Source organism: Branchiostoma floridae, chromosome 15 (assembly GCF_000003815.2).
Source record: "Branchiostoma floridae strain S238N-H82 chromosome 15, Bfl_VNyyK, whole genome shotgun sequence".
Taxonomy (NCBI): Eukaryota; Metazoa; Chordata; class Leptocardii; order Amphioxiformes; family Branchiostomatidae; genus Branchiostoma; species Branchiostoma floridae.
In genome coordinates, this window is record NC_049993.1 from 8393824 (window position 1) to 8396445 (window position 2622).

Sequence of the window (2622 nt, forward strand, 5' to 3'; positions counted from 1 at the left end):
ACGCCGCTGGGCCTGCGGCTACGTCACAACCGGCAACATTGGCTGTGCTTGGTATGAAAGATAACCTTATCTATTATTCTTGTGTTTATCACCTTTGCCAAAGAGTTCTTTTTTTCAAGTGTGGGACCGTGTAGCGCAGTGGTAGTTTCTTCGGCCCGTGACCGAGAGGTTGCGGGTTCGAATCCGCCTGCTGTGTTACCGATCTTGTGCCCTTGGGAAAGGCACTTTACACGACTTTCCTCACTTCACTCAAGCGAAAATGAGTACCTAGCTTCGGATTGGACCGTCCTTCGGACAGGACGTTAAATGGGGGCCCGTGTTCGGGGAGAGCAACACCCCAAGCACGTTAAAGAACCCGCTACATGTGCGAACATCCACCCGAGCGGATCAAACCTTTCCGGCCAAAATAGGGGTAGGGAATCTCCCGAGCAGCCCTCGTAACCCTGCTTCTCCTATTGGGTCAGCTAGTTCTCACTCATAGTGAGCAATTGGGCTGGTCTCAATCATGATGTTTCTGACCTAGGGCGAAGAGTTGCTGTTACAGTTCCAATCATGTAACCCGTAATCTGAGTGGCCTTCATGGCCTTGTTACGTGGCGGTTTTTTTTAGTAAAAAAAAAAGTTTCTATCATGATGAATTTTGAGCAGTTTTATGACGTATATCTTTTAATTGATTCCAGAACGACCCTACGGTGTGACAGTTGGTGTTACCGCACAAAGCTCTACAACACTCCGAGTCAGCTGGACTGTGGGATCCACAGGTAATGTAGACATCGATTCGTCAGAGGTGAGGCACAAACGTAGTGATGTTGGAACCTGGGGTGACTGGGTATCAACGGGGTCAACCGACACCCAGGGGACGTACGACATCACAGGACTGACAGCTGCTACAGACTACGATGTGCAAGTCCAAGTGCATAACACGCAGGGGTGGAGCACTCCGGGACAGGGATCAGGGAGAACTCAGGATGCCCGTAAGTAGACATCTGGTAGAAATACGATTACATGAAAAAAGATTTAAAACAGAGGACAGTTTCCTTCTAACTTATCTATTCTATTTAATTTTTTAGTTAATCTAATTCGCTTCATTTTTGCTCTTTGCTAAGTATACAAGTCTGTATACCACTATTTTACTTTGTTTGTAATTCGGGCATGGTCTTGCACTACAGTTATGGATTTCTTCATAAAAATACGTCTGCTGTGTGTAGTAATAAATGAGGCTATATGTGCTGGAATATACCAACAAAATGGTATTGTTTTTTTTCATAAGTGGTCGACTAGTCAGTATAGTAAGGTCTCAAATAGTGTATCAATGTACTTGTCGAATAGCACTTTATTTCATTCGAAAGGCAGTGTGCTCTTTGGATACATGTGTTTACTGCGCAGCTTTAATAAGTGTTATTCCATTTCCAGTCATAGCTTTGGGACATTGATGCTTGTTAGTTATGTTTTATACTATTTTCTACGCTACCCAGCTCCAGGACCTCCGTCCAATCTGGAAGCCCCTTCGATTTCCGATCGCTCCATCAGCCTCTCCTGGCGGCAACCCGCCGTGACAAACGGAGTCATCACCAACTACTACATTCAGTACGGACCGACTACAGTCTGCTCGGACGCCGAGCTTACGCACGAGTGGAACACAACAGACAGCACCACATCCTTTACGTTTCCTGGCCTGATCCCCTACACTACCTACAGCTTTAGGGTTCGTGCATACACCAGAGCAGGACCAGGTGACTACACCGACTGTATAAATGAAAGGACGCCGGAGTCTGGTAAGTAACGTTATATCATAGCCTTCTAATGCCCGGTTCTTCGAAAAGGCTGCATGGTTTCCTTTGAAATTTCAGAAAAAGACAAAGTCAAGTCAATAAAGTCACGTCAATGAAGTGTATAAGTGTGTGATAACTACCTGGTCTCCTGTCACTCTCTAACATAGTACTCTACTAATCAACTGTAACGTGCAAATTGTTGGTTTGCCACGTCGATGAATGTTACAGGTAAAATACGCCAAAGAGCAGTTAACGTCACTGAAGCAACTGGATATGACTTTGGAAATGGTTAGAGGTTTCAGTCACTGACGAAAGCCATCGGATGGCGTCTAAATATGGCGTACCGTTTCCAAAATAATATCTAGTTGCTTCAGTAGTTGCTTTTTGGCGTTGTTGGTTTGCTGTTTATTCGTATGAATCGTTTGGTTTCAAATTAACAGGCTTTAAATGACGTTTCGTTTAAATATTTCCGTAGCTCCCACAGAACCAGCATCAGTCGAGTTAGCAGACGTAAATCCGTGCAACTGTGAAACCGCCAATCAGCCCAGGACAGTCGAGCTGCAGGCAAGATGGCGGCGACCACAGCACGTGTACGGGGAACTACGTGGGTATAACCTGAAACTTAAACAGCAGGACAGGGTCATCTACCAGCACAACATCACGCAGGGTCTGGAGAGTGACGAAATGACCCACATGTTGTCTGGAAATGATGCGATGAGCCTTGAACCTGCCCAGGGATATATTGTAATGGTAAGAACTGGATGAAATGATCTATCTTTTTTGTCATAAAGTTATACCATCTCCATTATTCTGTTAACGTTCAAATACCCTGTAATTATCATCAAGGTCAG